At 42.7% G+C, this 21354-nt stretch overlaps 1 protein-coding gene across 1 annotated transcript in view; it reads right to left on the reverse strand.

Annotated features, from left to right (window-relative positions):
* Positions 1-21354, reverse strand: part of MECOM (MDS1 and EVI1 complex locus) — a 355310-nt gene that overhangs the window by 184358 nt on the left and 149598 nt on the right. The window lies entirely within an intron of this gene.

The raw sequence follows: 21354 nt of genomic DNA on the forward strand, positions 1-21354 counted from the left end.
GCCGTCATTCTAATGTAAACGTGGCCTAGGCAGTATGGAAGTATGGAGTGCTACACAGGCAGTATACATTGTAACTGTGTAACGGAATCGATATGAAATACTGCTGGTTGCATGGCCGGCGGTTCGATTCCCGGCAGCGGCAGCCCGACAGATGAACAGATCCCGGCAGTGGCAGCCCGACAGCACTGGAAATCCCGATCGTCCACAGGTAAGTAATAACTAACCTAACCCCTCTAACCCTAACCCTCCTTAGGAGTGCCTAACCCTAACCTCCTCCCAAGTGCCTAACCCTAATCCCCCCTGTAAGTGCCTAACCCTAACCCCCCCTTCCCCACTGCCTAACCCTGGGGGGTGCCTAACCCTAAGTCCCCCCTGGGGGTGCCTAACCCTAACCCTCCCTCCCCCTAGCCTAACCCTAACCCTCCCGGGAGGGTGCCTAACCCTAAGTCCCCCCCGGGTGCCCTAAATCTAACCCTCCCCCCCAAGGATGTCCGCTTGCGGCGCCCGGCATTCCTTTGATCGGCACCGGTCTCCCGACATCGGGGAAATGTCAAGCGTCTACGTCTAGACGCCCGGCATTTCACCCTCGCCGGGATATGACAGTCGGGAAGCCGGCTGTCGGTATTAAGGCAGCCGGTTTCCCGATTGTATAGCTAGGAGACTGCTGTGGCTGCTTCTTAGCAGCCGCTAGCAGTCTCCCAGTGGGCTACTGTGATGTAAGGGTGGGGGAGCGGTGGCAGACCCGGACCCCCACCGGGCCCCTCCAGCAAGCCTGAGCCCGGGTTATTAGTACCCGCCCCCTCTCGGCGCCCCTCTGTACGCTGCCATGGAAACCGTTGCTGCTCTCAGCCGGGGGGGTGCCTAACCCTAAGTCCCCCCGGGGGTGTCTAACACTAACCCTCCCTCCCCCTAGCCTTACCCTAACCCTCCCGGGGGGGTGCCTAACCCTAAGTCCCCCCCGGGGGCGCTAAACCTAACCCCCCCCCCCACCCGGCATCCCTTCGATCGGGAGATCTAGATATAGACGCCTGTCATTTAACCCATGCCGGGATAAAGCAGTCAGGAAGCCGGCTGTCGGGATCACGTCAGCCGGTTTCCCGATTGCATCCCCTGTGTAACACAGGACATCACTAAGCATCACAGGGAATAAAAGAGCAAATAAACATAGTGACACAGGCTTTGGAGGAGTAACATTATGTACACCAACATGCTCCCTTAACTCTACCATCATCCTCATAGTTTTAATATATTCTACTTCCAAACCACCTTCCTTAGAATTACATTTGATTACATTCAGTCCCAATCCAAAGGTACAAGGGACAGGATGAATCTTCAAAACTTAAATGTATAATGCATTTGCACTAAATGGCCCTCTTTACATTTCACCTGTTTCTGCTTTTCTCATTCTTGAATTCACCTTTTATTGGTCACTTTCCCTCTCCTTACATGAGTATTTATTATACCTCTTATGTGATTTTTCAGGGCTGTTGGCTCAGCCTCTCAATTGAAGGATATTAAGTGTTCTACTGTCCTCTAATGAAACAATATGCCATTAGAGGACAGTATACATACATAAAGAACAGTACACATACATAAAGAACAAAAATTACTATGTGATATGAATCTGTGGCTAATCTCATAATATATGACATTATATAAAAATATAATACTGTCTTATAAGGCAAAAAAGTAAAATTGTTATCAGTATTATTATTGTTTATTTATACAGTGGCAATCATATTATGCATCTCTGTACAGTGAATGTGTAATCACTGTTACAGGGACTGATGTGAGTATTCTGTAGATCAAACACACACAAACACACACACACAAACACACACACAGGTCCATTTTGTCAGAAGCCAAATAATCTACCTTGTTTTAATGTTGAAAGAAATCGGAGCAGTCAGATAAAACTCATGAAAGCGCATGAAGGACATATAAACTCCACACAGTTAGTGCTCTGGTTGCAATGGAACCTTATGACTCCACTGCTGTGATACTGTAATGCTAACCACTTTACAACTGTGTTGCTCATTGTTAGACTTAAAATAGAACATATTAATCATTATAATTTATATACAATGTTAATTTGTTCTCTATATATACTAACAAATAAAATCTTGTTTTCTTTCCTTTATACATGGCTACACAAATACACACCTACCACAATGAAACAAAATTGTATGAAGAAATATGAGCTCAATGAATTGAATACTTCCCCTCTGGCAATTCGGTTGACTCACTGAATATTTTTACGCAGAAATTAAAGCCTTACGGATCACCACTTTGACCTTAGACAAGCAAGGCCAGCATTAGCCTGCCCAGCAATTTAAAGAGTGGTGTATACATCTCACATTAGAATTTAAAGTTGTCACAATACTGTATGTAAAACAAACAAAACAGCCAGCAGCAGAGGAAAATAAATCAGTCACATACATTTATCTCCCTGGTTTTTTCCCCCTTTGGAAGTTAATTATCTAACTAATTTTAAGCATTACGCAAAATAGATTTAAATACATAATTTTCACACTAGCCTATTTATCTTCATTCTCCTGTAAACCAGTGGCAGTTGGACACACAGTTCTGTCTTAATATGTTGAAATCTCACTGGAGCCCAGTTCAATTACTTTATTTAAGCTGGACCATTCTATTTATTAGTGCAGAGCTACACAAATTGTACAGCAGCGTTGTTACCAGTCCGAATGAACAAAATAAGGTTCTTCGTTCTATAGACAATGACGAACATAATCGCTGCATCCTATCATCGTAAATTTAGTATTAAATAGATTCTCACACAGGGAACATAGTGATTATAGCTATACAGTAAAGTAATTTTAGCTTCATTGCATAATAGGATCCATTAGGATCCGGTTGTTATAAAGTCATATAAAGAAAATGCTAAAGCATGACTCATGTTGAAATAAATTAAATGTTTTATATATATATATATATATATATATATATAGATTGATAGATATGAATTTTATGTCCAATTTTCTGGACTGGGGCAACTTTCCAATCATCACAATAATTGAAAAATGACAGTAATTGGTTTTATTGTCATTTTCAGACACATCCATATCACGGTGTCATATTCTTAGAGTCGTGATGTAATTGTTGAAGTTTCAGTACATTATGAACCTTTTTCAAGACCGACTGCACAAAGTAACAATTGCTTAAACATGTAGAAAAAAACCCCAACATCTCATAAACGTGTCATCAGGGGTGTAACGCCGGCTGCTTGTGAATGCTGAGCCGCATCTCTAGGTCCGCAAGAGTCATGCCCGATTACTGCGCTCCTGGAGATGCGGCTCAGCATTCACAAGCAGCCGGCGTTACACCCCTGATGACAACAATTACATTACGACTCTGAGAATATGACACCGTGATATGGATGTGTCTGAAAATGACAATGATTGTGATGATTGGAAAGTTGCCCCAGTCCAGAAAATTGGACATAAAACCCATCTATATTTGAATCTTGAGAGATTTTGGTGGCACCCCAAAGGATATACTTTATAAAAGGTGTGAGTGCTGGAGACCCCATTTTTGTTTTATATATATATATATATATATATATATACATATATACACACACAATAATGTATAGTGCACATGTATTAAATACTTTGATAACTTTATGCCAGAATTGAATAACTTTAGGCCTATAATTTAGGATTGTGGCCCTGTTTACACTATTATACTAATTAGTAAATAATTAGCTGCATGCCTGTCTCTCTCAGAGAGGTAATTATCAGACATGGGGACAGTCTGATCATCCAGCTTCTTATAAAAGGCTGGAGCTAGAGACAAGTGGATTGTAGATTACAAATTGCAATTACTGACGCACCATTATACAATAAACATTATCATGAGAGGAAACCTTGGGCACCTAATACAAAACAGAATTATAGGCTCCTGAAGTCAGTGGAGAGGATAAACTATATATCCACTTGTGTTCAAGGTACGATCGTCAGTGCTGTAAATCTTCATGTTAATGAATATGTAATAATATATAACTTTATTATTAATTTCCACTGTATAAATAACCCCAAACCATAAAGTTACAGTAAAACAACCCATTAAAATGTAAATCTAGTTAAAGCCTATAATATATAGTAGCAGCAGGGCAAATCTTGATTCACTGGATCCTCGATCACTAAGGGAAGGGCAAATCCGAATCCCTTCTATAAAAAAAATCAATGGGGAAGGCGGAAAATACAGAATTAAAGAGATTTGTTACATTTTACTTGAATACTCAAATTGAGTGCTGAAGTAAGCAAAATGCCTATAGGTTCTATTACAAACATGGCTTTTTGTCTATAATTTGTGAAAAAGCAAAACAATTTAGACTTATCTGTAGTACATGTGCACATACCCACTACAGTGTTTATGCAATGAAATCATTGCACTATACATCTCATAAGTAGAAGAATGTGATGCTAAAATTGTTATCATAATGCAATATGAGCCAAAGGTTATTGGTAGTCTACATATTGGCAGTAATTCAATTTTCTAGGGTAATTCTAAGAGACCAACATTCTTACAGACAAAACAATATTGTAATCTTGCTATTAAAATACATAATAAAAAGGTAAATAAATAAACCACAGGATCATGTCTAAACCCTAAAACACAGTAAAAAGGAAGAACCCATAATGCAGCAGTCTGACAGTATTCTGTAAGATTATGTATCCCCAAAGGAGACAATAGCAGTAAACACAACAAGTTTTAGCAAATTGTAACGCGTTCTGCCTCTGCAAGTCTGGATTATTTCAGCCACCAGCATTTAGACTTGCTGCAGGTGTTACACTATATAAAGCAATAGAAAGTGTCTGAAATGTAACAGTCTAAGCACTGTTTTAAGACCCCTGTCTGCTTTTTATTAATAGTCAGATTCTGTTCTATCAACAGCCGTAACTGCCTTCAGCTTATACTACAGCATCAATATTTTGATAAGCAAAATGATCTATTAAAAAGGTACTAATGATATTCTGTGAATATATAGGGCATGCAGTTCAATACACTTTACTTATTTCCCTTAAATGGAATAAATTATGGCTTGAAGAAAAAAAAGAAGGAAATCAGAGGTTACAGAGGCTGGGAGGCCAAGTAGTATGAATAAGACCCCCTCCATCAATGAGGAGCTTGGCAGGATAACTAGAAACAGACCAAGGTATATGAGAGAAAGGAAGCATAATTAGACAGAATGAAAACTGTAATAGTTTAGAGCTATCATCTCTTCCATTACTACTTCATCACTAACCCAGTGCGCCCAATTTCTGAAGTAGGTGAGAAGAGAAACAGAAAAGTGAACTGATACTTTTTCACGTTACAGCCAGACTGTATGTGATGTGTCCACAGATGTATTAGATATTCTATAAATAGACTATTATTTATTATTAAAGTAAAGTTTTATGTTCTTGGATACTATTGGGATTATTTACCGTCAAAGGAGGAAACATTGCAAATGTCAATAACCAATAGCTACAAGACAGAAAACATTACTGATTGTTTAGTAAATAACCCAAGTGTGCATTTATATTTTGTTAAAGGCCTGCAAGTGTATATATATATATATATATATATATATATATATAATGACTTGTACTAATGGCCTCCTGTCATCGGGGCTATAACGTATTTAATCTAATATAATCTTTATGACAGTCTCAACAACAACATTGCAGTGCCAATACAATAATTGTAGTGTATGGCACAATCATATACTTCAGTAACGCAAAATATTAATTTTACAGGCTTTACTAGGGTTTTGCAAAGTCAACAGACAACTATTATACTTGTCATATCCGTACCTGATGAAAAAGTCCCACCCACTTATGTGACATCACTGATTTTCAAAACTTTCATGCATTTATTTTTTTGAGGGGGAGTAAAGTTAAATATAAGGCAGTAAATCATATTATATCACACTGTTCACACACATATAAATGTCACATATGAAATCAGAATATTAGGCAAACTGTTTGAATATTAGTCATTAAAATAAATATTTAAGTACTGCTATTTGTGTTTATAAATGCCGAAAAAACATATTACAAAAAAGTTTCCATATAGTGGTATATTTGTATAACTTAAAGAACATGTTTTGGTTCCCTATAGTTGTGGGAATGGCATTTTCTGACACACTCCTGACCTAGTAAGCTACTGGGATAACTTAAACAGATCCATAAGAGAGGCTTCAGAAAAAAGCACGTGATTACCCTAGACAATTCTATCAGTAGTTTATCCTCCATATATATATATTATATATATAATATATATATATACTCACATATATTTAGACTTTCTCTACTGTTTAGAAAGCTTTTGCTTAATGGTACTAACTAAAAATTGCCATTTTTATAGACTTTTATTGCAGTTTACCTTTAAAAATAGGAGTAGGCAAAGGAAGAACATATTGCAGCAATGTGGGTATAATCTACATATCAATATCAAATATTGAGCAACCACTTCCTTTGAAATACGTTGATGCTGAAGAACAGTATAATCATGCAGATAAATAACAGCAATGATCTGTGACTGTGGTTCAGAAAATTCCGTTTATCTGATGAGCTGTTTATTTATTAAGTATTGAATCACCTCATTGTCTAGTGAGAAATGCAGAGGAATGTGCAATTGACTTTGTGTTTTCAGCTTAATGTGGAAATGTATTAAACGTACAGTATAATGGCAGCCTATAGCATTTAATGTCTTTACTCATTAGGCTTATATCATGGACTGGCCTCTGGCGATTACTGTATGGTTTCTCTTTGAGCAAGCTGTTTTTTAAAGTATGAAAAAAAAAAGATGGTTTAACAGTGATTGAAGGAAAAGTGTATGTGTGTGTCTTCAGCAAAGGCCCCTCAATATAGTTAAACAACACTACTAATGTGCGGTCAGTTACTTGGCAAAACCTCACTGTGCTGATAACACCAGTGCTTGCTATCCTCCGAGGACTGCTGCTGGAAGACTGCACAGTACCTCATCCCTTGATGCTTCTGATGCGGGTGATCCTCCGACTACATGGCGCCAACCACAACATGCTACCCACCGTGAGAGAGCAGAATGCAAGCTGCTTTAGTCAGGAGTTATCGTCTATCATACTGATTGACGAAACCAAGAGTGAGCAGAAAAAATAAACATGAACAGAGGCTGCAGTGTATGGGGCAGTCAGCTGGGAGTTCCAGTATTTGGCCTTGCTGATCTTACTCTCATGCTAGGTTATCTTCTTCTCTCTGCTATCATTTATCATCATTTTGAGAAGCAGAACAGGAGAAAACCTGCAGTTTATTCTATTCCATTGCTCTCATTTATTTAACTTTTGCTTTTTAACTATTCTCATCTGAACTTCCCACCCATTCTCAAGGCACGAAAGCGACAACTCATAGTAATGTCTCCTGTGATTGTCAAAATAAATACCTGCAAAGCCTTTATTGCTTCTATTGCGCCTCTAATCATAACATCGGTAATTCCACATAGCTTTGGAATGCCAGAACGCTTCCATGTGGGACCTACAACTAAACAACTGTGAAATGTCTTGTCTCAGGATATAGATGTTCTACGCAGCATCTATCTTTTATAATAAAAGCCAGTCTGCGGCATTAAAGTGAAATAAGCCGTGGCAGCAGCCAACAAAAAGAACTTAGTAAACCGTCACTAAGGTTATTTTTTTTGGTGGTTCTCATTCTACAACTTTTCCAAAAGTTTTCCTGAATATTGCAGATGCTCCAACTTTATATGTGCACATGCTTTTATAGTGGTTCATTAAAAACTAATTCCTGACAGAATACAAAGAGATCAAAGGCCCTCTTACCTCTGTCTGTTTGTTAGTACTTAGTCTTGTTTTATTACTCTGCTTTTTGCCAATTTTAAAGTGCTGTAGAGTATGTTGGTACCTTATAAATAAATGTTTTAACACAGGGCCATTGGGCCCCACTGAAAAATGTTAGCAGCTGAAATCCTCCTATAAAAAACTTTCCAGGAGAAATACATTGGGGATTATTTGATAAGAGCTTGCCCTATGTACAAATGTGCTGTAACCTATGGAAATCATATGATGCTACAATAGCTCTAATTTAATTAATAGCAAGAAAAATTACAGTATATTATTGGTTGCTATGGGTTATAGAAGATCGCACCAGATTATAAAGTGAGGCATGTAAAGACCCGGCGACAGGGGGGGACTAAGGGTAAACCAGTCCCGGGCCCTGAGGCTGAAAGGGCCCCAAAGGGAAACAATGAGTCTCCGGGCCTAATTGTAATTTACAAAGTGATGGGCGTGGCATCCGGCACTGTGCAAGTGGGTTAAATTAACCCAACTATCAAGCGGCAGCTGCACCCCCCCCTCCTGGTCACCTCCCCTGTCACCTGTTACCTGGTCCTATCAATGCGCATATGAATGACGTTGCAACGTCATTACATTGACGTTGGGACCTTTGCTGTTCTGTACCTGCCTTCCTCTCTGCAGCCGTGGTCCACCTAAGAGGAGTAGGAAGCTGGAACAGGCAGCCTGGTGACGAGTGTGTTTTGCATATGGAAGCTCCGGGTAGTTGGCAGGCAGCAGCACTCAACAACTTCAAGCTACAACAAGCTGCAAACACTGTCTGCTACTACCTACAAACACCCATCTGACAGCTGCTGCAGCAATCAAGAGCGACACTGACTTCAGCAGCCTGCACAAGAGTCGGAGTCTAGTCAGTGACAGTATATTTTTGCATCATTTTATTTCCATTATATTTCATCTCTCTCTCCTTATGGACAGGGCCATTATTGGGACTATATGAGCCCCCAGAGGTATCAGTGTACCAGGCCCCAAGATTTCTGTTGCCGGCCCTGGGTATGTATACAGAGGAGCCAAGAGGCGGGGCAGGATCCCGGGCTTGTCTAGGAGGCGTGGGCTCAAAGTTATATGGCCAGCTCCCTCCAGCTCCGCGGTGGCAAAGCATTGCAGTTAGGACCAATATTCATAACAGGAGGTGGCTATTACTCTACACCTCAGACATGCCCCCTAAAAGCAATGGAACCCGACAGCTTCCATGACAGCTATGCCTGCATAAATCAACAGAATTATATATCAAATTTGAATAGTAAATAATAAAAAAGAGCTATGTATCACATGTTGTGGGCTGCAAAGTGCAGATGTTTTTGGTAGCATATACCAGTGTGATAGGCAAAATCAGAGCTGGTGGCTATCAATCATAAAATAAGTAGACAAACCACATTACTGACTCTAAATATGACAGGTAAGCACAATATACTTTGTTTAATAATCTTTTCTCAATAATCTCAGTAAGAAACTTTGGCCTAAGGGTGCCCTGAAAAATGCTGATACTCTAGGGCACCATAATTTAAAAAAGTTTGGGAACCACTGTCATATACTATACACTAGAACCACCACAACTGTGGCCTTTAACTGGGCAATCTGCAGGCTGGCAATATAAAGTCACAAATCAACAGTTATTCCAGAATTTGCTAATGTGATTTCCACCACGCATTAGGCTAGCGGTGTTTGCTCTCACATCAAGGGGCTGTGTTTACAAAGGACTATTGCTCTGATGGAACCACTGTGGCAGTTCACTAAATGAGGAGTTTAGGGCAATTTGCTGCAACAACAGGATAATCTTGATAAAGAGTTAAAAGTTTGTTTTCACTGACATATAAATGCTTCAGACATTTTGTATACATAGAATGTTTTTATTTAAAAGAATGCGGGTCCCGTCTACTATAATAAAATGGCAAGACATTTTGAAGATTTAATAAAACCTATCTATCCTGAAAAAAAAGTAAAAATAACATATAGCTAAAATGATCCTATTTCAGAATATATTCTTACACAAGACCACAGAGCTTCTTAAATAGGTCTGTCAGGACCACTGTGGTAATAAGGTCTATATCCAGGGAAAACAGCCTTGACCTGATTACCTAATCCTTTTAATGTGTTTTGAAATTTTAGCAGGCTACTTGTCAACCAGGATTCCCATAAAGTTTCAAATGGTAGTAGCTAAAAGTGAAAACATTCAACATTCTGCTTGCAGCTTTTAACTAACAAATCAATTAAACAGGTTGGACTGGGTTAAGCAAAGAACTTTTATTTTCCAGATAAAAAAACGCCTTTGTCTGCTTTTCTCTATCGCTAGCTTTAAGTATTTACAAGGTTTCTGCAAAGCTGCATTCATTAGAACGTGTGGCATTTCATTCACAGCAGGTGGTCAGCCAGAGACCAGGCCTGCCCGTGAAATATGCAATCCGTTTTCATACACTTTAACCAGAAATGTGCACCTCAATAGTTTTTCGAACAGCTCTAATTTCCCTTTCTGCTCTTAATCTGGTCTGCAAGCCATGAGTATGCATTAAAATGTATCTAAACATTTCACCCTGAGGCAAGGTAATTCCGAAACAAGCAACCAGCAGTTCACAGCTCTGCAGTAATGGATTAATTTGAACCTAATGTCGCTGTAGTTTACTGCTCCAAATGTTCTGGTGGAATCGTAGCCTTGGGGCACAATGTTGTGGCATGCGCAACGCCTGGACCTAGAAGTACAGTTGGCTTAACATCTGTATATCACATTTGCCATGTGCCTCATTATCCTGCACCCAACTGTGCCTACCTGTCCCAATCAGCTTCTCAGCCACAGGCTATCCCGGGTTTTTTTTCCAAGTAGGAATCTTTGTTCTCCTTCTCACTTACTAAATTTTTGCAGGACCTCTGCACCCAAGCAGCGGGGATCTTGTTCATGTGAACTTTTAGGTTATGTGGGTTCTTAATTCACCATTAAAGACAGGAAAGTTACAACATTAAGTTTCTCACATGTCACTGCATAAATCGTACCATTCGCAAAATCTAATATAATGTCTGTGACTAAGCACATAAACATGTAATAAAGAATTGACTGGCTTGGACTATAATAACTTAGACTTACATCAATTAACTGCTCAGAAAAAAATAAACAATATGCCAGATAACACCTTAAGTGAAGTGAACCCACTAACATAATCTGTATATAAATTAAAAAAAACACTAAAAATAAAACACAACAAGAAATAAGTACTGTATTTGACTCTTAATATGTTGTTGTAAATTATGCATATATATATATATATATATATATATATATATATATATATATATAGTCACCATGGGCAGGCACTGCAAGACAGGATTTCAGTGGGATTGGCACTGCATTTTAAAGCGCCAATCAATTAATATATACATCGAACTTTTGCCTCTTACTAATTGTATTGTAAACATTTTAATGATGCTTAGTTAATATATAGAATTTACAACATAGCAGTGGCAGACAGCGCAAATGTTTTAAAAAAGGCAGTTTTATTTTTTAAAACATCTATAATGGGGCATTGTATTACAGGTTTAAGGGTGTCTGATAATTATACAATTGAAAGCAAAATGATGAATACACTGCTGTAAGAAAAATTCACAATAAAATAAAATTGTGATTATTTGAAATGTCATTATTTCAGACGCAAGAACATTAACTTCTCAATCATTCTTAGAATCCAATATTTTTAGCCATATTTATGCCAACGTGAATTCCAGAGTGGAGCGCCAGGGAGGATACCGAATGAGAAGCCAAGACTGGTGTTCATCCTTTTCTCTCTGGGTATGGTAAGTAGATTTAGATATCCGAGGATTTGAGTAGATTTCCATGAATTTGGCATAACTCCTGTATCCATATAGAGCTAAATTGTGGAAAGTAATGGATCAGAACATCTGCACTGATTTTGTTACTAGAAAAGACAAATTCAATTCAGATCAGCCAACTACAAATGTGAAGTTGCAAAAAAAGATAAACTATAAAGTTAGTATGAAAAATGGATGAAGAATATTCTTATTAGTCAAAGCCTTTCTTTTAAATTTTCTAAAAAAACAACTTAATTTTTTTTTTTAAAGTAGACCGCTCCCTTTGGCTACCATTGTATTTAATGTCCATTAAAGCAATTACCTGATATTTTAATAAGGGAAAAAACTGTCATGATAGTAAAGGCTATTTTCATCTTTCTTCTAATAAAACTGCCTTAGGTAGGACCTGCATTCAATACAGATGATGGTGATGCACTAATTTGAAAAAATGTTGTTTAAATATATTAATACTTGTATAATACACTTGAACATTCCTGAGATGGCAGAAATAAAAGTTCAGGACACCAAATTATATAAATAATCAATCTTATATTCTAAAACATATGAAAAGAAAAATGCTGATACATTAAAAATATTAATCACACAATGATGGTAAGTGACTGATATAGCACAATAAGTTGCAACAATCTACTGCTTCAATGACTGAGTATTCAGGATTAACATAGTCTCTTAACAGAGATCAGAGCTCTTATTCAGGGTCTGGTGTGGCTGCTAGTATGAATGTGTGACAAAGTTTGAAAGTATATAATAGCAACAGTCTCACCACATTAATAACAACGATCATGGAGTCCAGTACAATTCCTACAGTATTGGACGGATATACCTCCTATTACACACCCTGTGGATAGGTGCTCCTGGTTACTGTGTGGGAGATTGGAATGAGTTCTGCCCAGTCAGGGCTCCAGTTATAAGCGGAGCTGCTCTAGTACACAGTTGCTCCATCTTGAGAGCAGGCAGCCGTCCTTCCGGATCCCGGCTCAAATAAAGTGCAGTATTTACCAGTAATCAGTGCTCGAAGTGTGCCGGTATGCAACGGTATGACATACCGGCACTTCAAGCACTAAAACTTTTTTTTTTTTGCTACAGGTTTTCAGCACTGCAGTGTGCTGTTATGAAAGTACAGGCAGCCGGTGCTTTGCACCATAGCCCATGGTATTAGCAGTAGCAGTACTAATAATGAGTCTGTTATAGTATGCTGGCCGGTCAGTCACAGCCGGACTTAACAAATGAGGTGGCCTCTCGGGGGCTACGATCGATGGCACCTGGCACAGACCTAGGATCCATTTGGGTGCCTTCAGCTCGGCTCTGTACCTTACAGCTCTTACCCTCATGTGAAGTATGATGTCACATGCTGCTGCGGTGCAGTGCCTGCCTGCAGGGCGGGTTGGCGGACTGCTGGCCAGCGGAACCATAGAGGTGAGGAGGCCACAGCGTCAGGAGCTCAGCCAACTGGTGAGAACAGGAACTAATCGTGTGCGGAGAAACAGGAGGTGGGTCCTGACTGGGGCAGTGCATAGTTTTCAGCCAGGACTCCGAGGAGAAGCTGGACGATGAAGCGGGGCTGCGGGCGAATGACTGGAAGCAGCCACAGCAAAAGGAGGAAAAATAACTATTGCTTACTGTACACGTCACATACTATGGTCCTCCCTCCCTATCCCCCTGTGTGCGCTGTCCTCCCTTACTGCCCCCCTATGTGAACTGACCTTCCTCCCTATCCCACCATGTGTGCTGTCCTCCCTCACTGCCCCCATGTGTGAGCTGACGTCCCTCCCTATACCCCTGTGTGCGCTGTCCTCCCTCATTGCCCCCCTATGTGCACTGACCTTCCTTCCTGTCCCCCTGTGAGTGCTGACCTTCCTCCCTATCCCCCTGTGTGCGCTGTTCTCCCTCACTGCTCCCCTATGTGCACTAACCTTCCTCCCTATCCCCCTGTGAGTGCTGACCTTCCTCCCTATCCCCCATGTGTGCGCTGTCCTCCCTCACTGCCCCCAATGTGCACTGACTTTCCTCCCTGTCCCCTTGTGTGTGCTGTCCTCCCTCACTGCCCCCCTATGTGCACTGACCTTCCTCCCTGTCCCCGTGTGTGCTGTCCTCCCTCACTGCCCCATGTGTGTGCTGTCCTCCCTCACTGCCCCATGTGTGTGCTGTCCTCCCTCACTGCCCCCATGTGTGAGCTGACGTCCCTCCCTGTCCCCATGAGTGCTGGCCTTCCTCCCTATTCCCCCTGTGTGCGCTGTCCTCCCTCACTGCCCCCCTATGTGCACTGACCTTCCTCCCTGTCCCCCTGTGAGTGCTGACCTTCCTCCCTCACTGCTCCCCTATGTGCACTAACCTTCCTCCGTGTCCCCCTGTGAGTGCTGCCCTTCCTCCCTATCCCCCATGTGTGCGCTGTCCTCCCTCACTGCCCTCTTATGTGCACTGACCTTCCTCCCTGTCCCCCTGTGCATGCTGTCCTCCCTCATTGCCCCCCTGTGCGCGCTGACCTCCCTCACTGCCCCCCTGTGTGCCCTGTCCTCCCTCTCTGTCCCTCTGTGTGTGCTGTCCTCCCTCCCTGTCCCCCATGTGTACTGTCCTCCCTCACTGTCCCCATGTGTGTGCTGTCCTCCCTCCCTATCCCCCATGTGTGCTGTCCTCCCTCACTGCCACCATGTGTGCTGTCCTCCCTCACTGCCCCCATGTGTGCGCTGTCCTCCCTCCCTATACCCCATGTGTGCTGTCCTCCCTCACTGCCCCCCTATGTGCACTGACCTTACTCCCTGTCCCTGTGTGTGCTGTCCTCCCTCACTGCCCCATGTGTGTGCTGTCCTCCCTCACTGCCCCCTATGTGCACTGACCTTCCTCCCTGTCCCCCTGTGAGTGCTGATCTTCCTCACTATCCCCCTGTGTGCACTGTCCTCCCTCACTGCCCCCTATGTGCAGTAACCTTCCTCCCTATCCCCCTGTGTGTGCTGACCTTCCTCCCTATCCCCCTGTGTGTGCTGTCCTCCCTCACTGCCCCCCTATGTGCACTGACCTTCCTCCCTGTCCCCCTGTGAGTGCTGACCTTCCTCCCTATCCCCCTGTGTGCGCTGTCCTCCCTCACTGCCCCCTATGTGCACTGACCATCCTCCCTGTCCCCCATGTGTGCTGTCCTCCCTCCCTATCCCCTTGTGTATGCTGACCCCCCTCCCTATTCCCCTGTGTGCGCTGCCCTCCCTCGCTGCTCCCCTATGTGCACTGTACTCCCTCCATGTCCCCCCTGTGTGTGCTGTCCTCCCTCATTGCCCCCATGTGTGCGCTGTCCTCTCACTGAACCCGTGTGCGCAGTCCTCCCTCCCTGTCCGCCTGTGTGCATTGTCCTCTCTCACTGCCCCCTTATGTGCATTGTCCTCTCTCACTGCCCCCTTATGTGTGTTGACCTCCCTCCCTGTCCCCCTGTGTGCACTGTCCCCCTTCACTGTTCCCTTGTGTGCGCTGTCCTCCCTCACTGCCTCCAAGTGTGCGCTGGCCTCCCTTTCTGTCTCCCTGTGTGTACATCATGACCCCTGTGTCCCTCACCTCCTCTGTGTACTACACTACCTCAGTGTGCCTCACCACCTCAGTGTACCTGTCCCCCACTGAACTACTCTACCTCTGTGTGCCTCACCACCTCTGTGTACCTGTCCACCCCTGTGTGTCTCACCAAAAAAGTGCAGGGTTAAAGAGGGATAAAGTTTGAGTGGTGCAGGGGGTAAGTAAGGGAAGGAGGAAAAGGAGCAGGGGTGACATGAGACATTAAGGGAATGGTTGTGTATAAATACCCTTCTGTTTCTGTACCTGGAAGTGACGTGCAGTGAGGGCGAAAGTGCGGGTTCCTGCCCATACAATCCACCAAAAGAACACAGCTGTCCGCTCGCCACGCTTCAAACTCGGTGGCTCGCTTCGTAGGAAGCTCGCTTCGCAAGATTGTATTCCCCCTCTATGCCCACGTGGATGGTAGAGAATGACGTTGGACAGTAACTAATGAAGTCATGGTACAGAAACGGAAGGGTATATATCCACTACCTTAAGGCAATGCTGACAAGACCCCATTTTGAGTGGCAACTCCCTTGTGACGCATGGCCACACCCATTTTTTTGTGCACGCGACTACGGCACGTGCACAGGCTACCTCCATACCCCCACTTCAGAATTCCCACTTCGACCACTGCCAGTAATATAATCAAACTCCGGCTTCCATAAATAATGTGCTGTCACTCCACAAATAGATATCAGCATGTAGCAGGTAGATCACTGATGCGTTTCACTCCGGTTTAGGGGGCTTTATCAAAGAGTCCTCTAGTAGCTATAGGCAATAAACAACATCTGATGTACACAGCTTCATGTATCACATATCTGCAGTACACAGTAAGAAAGATTGCACATGTCTGATGTACGCAGCTTTGTGTAAGAAACATTGCACATGTCTGATGTACGCAGTTATTGGTAAGAAAGATTGCACATGTCTGATTATGCAACTATAGGTAAGAAACATTGCACATGTCTGATTATGCAACTATAGGTAAGAAACATTGCACGTCTGCTGTATGCAGTTATTGCCAACCCTCCAACATGACCCGTTCCATTAAGTATAAAACACTGCTGCTGGATTCCCACCTAATGTATGATTGCAATCACCTGTGTTGAATTAGGTAATTGATGGGACAAGTGTATATGCACAGGTGGCTGAAATCATAAATTAAGAGGGACGTCCAGGAGCAGAGCATTTTGTACCTAATGGAATGGGTCATGTTGGAGGGTCTGTTATTGTGAAACTTAAAAGGTTTGATATCCGCACCAGAACTATATATTTTTTCTGAATCTCGTTCCCTTTTATTTAATTTTGAATCTTACATCCACTTATTTTATGTGGGGAGGTGCACCTAAGAATAAACAACATATCATTCACAAGAGAAGGGAAAACAAATATTCTTATATAGGGCACACATAGATTATATCTTTCTCATATAAGCATAATAGGATATAATATTAAAACATAAATTTTATTAAACTTATAATTGCGAAATAATAAATAAGATGTGCATAAACTTAATAAAGTGAATTAAAATTGTGACTATAAACCTTTGTTGCGTGTTGTTTTCTAAGTTTTTCTCCAATTGATATATTCTTATTAATTATCTTATTGACCGCTTTATTGGATATATACCATTACTTAGATTGTATATATAGCCTAGTATTATACAAATCGGCTTCCTCAGATATCACTGTTAGAGATTTGTACCAGTTAAAGGTCCAGATATATTATTGATTTCCACAGATATAACCTCAATGTAATATGATATTTAAGATAAGTATACAAACAAAAGGTTGGTGGTATCAATATTAAAGAATTAAATCAATACACTCTATATCTACTTCTCCTTAGAGATTGGGCACAATCCTAGTGTCCGCTATATATCTGGACCTTTAACTGGTACAAATCTCTAACAGTGATATTTGAGGAAGCAGATTGGTCTGTGGGGCCTCTTCTCAACTGTGGCCCCGCCTCCAGAATAGCATCACCCAGCACTCTTTTATTTTCCAGTATGACAGGCAGCCCGGCTGTCAGCAGCCCGCATCTATTGCAAGAAGAGGCTTTGCCGCTTTACAGAAGGGTGCTACATCATATGCCGTGCGCCAGCACTTTGGAGGAAGAGTGCTCAGGCACCACGGCTGGCGCCGGCAGGTGAGGTAAGTTACTGGATGCCCAAGCATGCCTAGGCCCGATTGTCTACTCTTCACTCTGTCCCCTCCCCAGGCTGTGAAGTGTGAAGTTAAGTTTAACTTCACAGCCTGGGGCGGGGGCAGAGTGGAGAGGAGACAATCAGGGCTGGCTGCCTGGGAGACTCGGGCAGACCTGGGTTTAGTTAAGAAGCTGCAGTGCAGTGGAGACAAAGGGGCTGGGCTGGCTGGCTGGCTGGCTTGGAGACTTCCAACGGCACCTGCAGCATGCAGGAGTCAGGTCTTTTTATTTTTTTTAAAGTGGCTGATAGGAGAGATCTGTCTCAGGGGGCAATATCTGGGGTGGGGGGAATTAATGATGATCGGAGGGGGGGAGTTATTCTGTGAAAAGGGGATGTTATCTGTCTGTGGGGGAAGGAGCTAATTTTTGCTAAGAGGGTTGATGATCTATCTCTGGGGAGCGGTAATTCTGTGCTAAGGGGAGATGATGATCTTCCTGGTGGGGCTTTTTACTGTACTAAGGGGGGATGATCTCTGAGGGGGGCTATCCTGTGCTAGGGGGAGATGATGATCTGTCTGAGGGGGATCTGCTGTGCTAGGGGGAGATGATCTGTCTGTGGAGAGGGGGATCTGCTGTGCTAGGGGGGAAAGATCTGTCTGTGGGGAGGGGGGCTATTCTGTGCTAAGGGAATATGATCTGTGTGTGGGGGAGGGGGCTATTATGTGCTAGGGCAGGAGGATGCTGCTGTGGAGATACAGGATAATGGCACTAGGAAGCGCAGGAGGATGCTGCTGGGGAGATGCAGGCTAATGGCGCTAGGGAGACGCAGGATGATGGCACTAGGGAGACGCAGGATGATGGCACTGGGAAAATGCAGGATGATGGCACTGGGGAGATGCAGGATGATGGCACTGGGGAGATGCAGGATGATGGCACTGGGGACACCGAAGACGATGGTGTTGGAGACACACATAGAGGATAGTAGGACCACTGGTACTATTAGAAGAAAGGACTGGAGGGCAATAATCTTCAGTAAGACAACAATTCTAATGAAACCATATTCTGATGCAAGTGGAACTATAATGAGCAAATATATTTTATTAATATAAATTGTTTGATATGGGAAACTCACATTTGTCCTGGCCCAAAACTTTTGTTACTATCTGGTTGAACCTATGTTGCATGATGATGACATTGGCTTTATTACAACACAAACAGACAACTTCCAGACCATGTGATCTTTTGCATGAATAGTAAATACAGACTCAAGACACTGCCTGTCCAGGGAGGATCAATTTCTTCAGAGGATCCCTCATTGCAGAGAAATCATCTAGGTAGGAAAATACTCATTCACATGCTTGCTGTGCTTATTCACTAGAGTGAGGGACTGTGGCCATAGCTATCAGCTCCTGGAGCGGTGGGCATGCCCCTAGAATGATGAAAATGGAGGGAGTGGCTTGCGGGCATGGCATTTCACATTAGGCCACACCCCTGCCACAAGGCCACACCCACTTTTCCAGATGTGCGCCTTTGGCTCGTGCACATAGGGCCACTTTCACAGTTTTTTACAGGGCCAATTTAAATTTACAATTAGCCCCTGTATATCTCTATACTTCCAAGTATATAACAGCTACATAATGGGGGTAAGGCACAATCAGGGAGATTACTAGACCCTTCAGGGAGATTGCTACTATTTCAGGGAGCCTCCCTGACAATTTGGGATAGTTGGCAAGTACTGTATGGTCTGCTGTATGCAGCTATAGGTAATAAACATTGCACATGTCTGCTGTATGCACGTTCTGATTAAGAAACATTGCACATGTCTGCTGAATGCACGTTCTGATTAAGAAACATTGCACATGTCTGCTGTATGCACGTTCTGATTAAGAAACATTGCACATGTCTGCAGTACGCAGTTATTGGTAATAGACATTGCACGTTTGTCGTATGCATGTTCCGATTAAGAAACATTGCACATGTCTGCAGTATGTACGTTCTGATTAAGAAACATTGCACATGTCTGCAGTACGCAGTTATTGGTAAAAAAAATTGCACGTTTGCTGTAGGCACATTCCGATTAAGAAACATTGCAAATGTCTGCAGTACGCAGTTATTGGTAATAGACATTGCACGTTTGTTGTATGCATGTTCCGATTAAGAAACATTGCACATGTCTGCAGTATGTACGTTCTGATTAAGGAACATTGCACATGTCTGTAGTACGCAGTCATTGGTAATAAACATTGCACGTTTGCTGTATGCACGTTCCGATTAAGAAACATTGCACATGTCTGCAGTATGCAGCTATAGGTAAAAAACATTGCATATGTCTGCAGTATGCATGTTCCGATTAAGAAACATTGCACATGTGTGCAGTATGCAGCTAATGGTATGCACATACAGGCAACAAACATTGGACATGTGCAATGCTTCTAACATCATACTCCGTACAGTGGGGGACGGGGATGTTGAGACATAGGTTAGATGGGCAGCAAAACTGTAACTAGACTTTTTGGTGCCCTGGGCTAGAAAGAGCATTGCAACCCCCCCCCCTAAACTCCCCCCACACACACACACACACACACACACACACCACCACCAACTCCATCTGTTTATATATAGGGATATAAGGTGTACACCTGAAATAGGGGCTTGGCCTCATAGGGAAGGGGCATGATTTGTCTCGTACAATAATTAAGGGGTACCAATCTCTTTGTACCACTGTTATCCAGGTGTCGGTGCTAAATAAATACAGTGTGAAACCAATGGCTGCAGTGATGATACACAATATTTGTGCAGTATAACTCACCAGTTCTAGAAGTAGTAGAAATCACTCGCTTCGGGGCTCGCTACAAGACGGGGCGGCTCTCAATGTTGATCGACAGCTCGTCCTATTTTGTAGGCGGGTTGGGGGCTGGCTGCACAAACGGAGGTGTTCCCGAAGGAACGCCTGCCATTTGTGGGCAGCCCTACTGACATCACTCGTGTCACTATTAGAGCAGGAAGTTCACTGGGGCTTGCGGTGGACGAGACCCTACCACAAGGGTCTCGTCGCAAACTCGATGGTCGCGATAATCGCAAACATCTCCAGGCCACCCTTCACAAGCTGTGGGTGGTCACCCACAGCTATGTGAGCGGCCTGGAGGCAGATTTTTTAAATAAAAAATCCGCCCTGATTCAGAGCGAGCGCTCGCAAATAGCGAGCGTCTCTGAATCAGGACTATAGTCCCTCAATTACTGTGCACAATTTAAAGATATAACTGTACTCTTTACTCCTGGCTGAACATTATATTGGCCATTAGCATCTTGCTAAATGCTAGAAAAAGCTTATAAACCTAAAATATAATTTAATTCAGTAGGAAAAAGCATACTGAAGTGGTTGTAGGCATAAGGGCAGATTTACTAAATCTTCTAAAATAGACATGTGGTGATGTTGCCAATATGATTCTAGAGAGTATATATACTAAAGTGCAGGTTTTTAAAAGTGGAGATGTTGCCCATAGCAACCAATCAGATTCTACTTATCATTTGTTTAGCGCCTTCTAGACGATAATAGCTAGAATCTGATTGGTTGCTATGGGCAACATCTCCACTTCTAAAAACCTGCACTTTAGTAAATATACTCCTAGCTCCTAAACACCGAATGGGTTAATACTTTATACAAAAAAAAAAAAACACACACATACCAAATTCATGGATGTGCTTGATCCTCTTGGTAATAGCCCAAACATCTTCTTAAAATAAAAGATCCAGCGAGTGCCCAAGGACTTGCAGCGGACATGCAGCGGACAGTGCTTGGTGACAAACTATATGATAGAAGGTCATTCCCAGTCACTCCAGTAATGGGAAAGCGCTGATTGACTGAGTGTGTACGCTCAGGCTCGCCAAGAGCCGCGCCCCGGTAAAAAAAAAAGGGCATGGCCTAATCGAGGGAGGCGTGACCCCGCCCAGCGCAGTGAGCCCCCTCAGCCCGGCGCATAACCAGTGGGGGGCGCACAGACATAGGAGAC

Source organism: Taudactylus pleione, unplaced genomic scaffold, assembly GCF_031769625.1.
Source record: "Taudactylus pleione unplaced genomic scaffold, aTauple2 ptg000037l, whole genome shotgun sequence".
In the NCBI taxonomy this organism is placed as follows: Eukaryota; Metazoa; Chordata; class Amphibia; order Anura; family Myobatrachidae; genus Taudactylus; species Taudactylus pleione.